Source organism: Belonocnema kinseyi, chromosome 1 (genome assembly GCF_010883055.1).
Source record: "Belonocnema kinseyi isolate 2016_QV_RU_SX_M_011 chromosome 1, B_treatae_v1, whole genome shotgun sequence".
In the NCBI taxonomy this organism is placed as follows: domain Eukaryota; kingdom Metazoa; phylum Arthropoda; class Insecta; order Hymenoptera; family Cynipidae; genus Belonocnema; species Belonocnema kinseyi.
In genome coordinates this window covers 163,076,778-163,077,557 of record NC_046657.1, presented here as the reverse complement: position 1 = coordinate 163,077,557, position 780 = coordinate 163,076,778, and positions in this window count along the sequence as shown.

The following is a 780-nucleotide window of genomic DNA, read 5'->3' as shown; positions in this document are numbered from 1 at the left end:
TTTTGAAAATTAAAATTCGAAAATTTTTTCTAAAGCCTCCAGGGGATTTCGTTTTCGCACGAAAAAATTTTATGTGCCCTTATTGCATCCGGACCCACAATTGTAGCTCTTTTTTCGGGGCGCACAACTTTTGTATAACAATCTTTTCCCTCTCGCGCATAGTTTGAATGTAATATAGAATTTTTAATTTTTAATTATTGCACTTTTTTCATATCGGGCGGTGTTTGAATTCAAATCTTAATTTTATTTTATTTTTTTTAATTTGGAAATTGCTATAATTCTGATAAATTTCGTTTCGTAGAAAAAATTAGGAACCATACATTTTCCGTCTTCTTGAGTACTATGAACAGCCGTGCATAACATTTTCACATCTCAAAAAAAATAGGCTTTTGAAAATTTTGAAAATGGTATAACTTTTTAAATTTGTATCGAAAATAGCTGCTTAGTCCCTTAAAAGCTGCGCCAAAGCTCAATCCAATCATCAGCCGATATACAGACAACGACAACGACATACAGATAGCCACTGACTTAAAAGCCATTTTTTCTCAATTAAGAGGCCTCAAAACGTCGGCATTTAATGAAATTCGCAAAAGTAATTTATAAAATTATACCAATACCTCCACACTAAGACGTTAATTTGGAAATTCGAAAAAACATCAACAATAATATAAACAATAATTAAACAATAATATATTGTTTAAAAATGTATTTAAACATCTTATTATCAATAGAAAGTAATACTCTATGTATTATAAGACATTTTTTTTAATAGCAAACAAA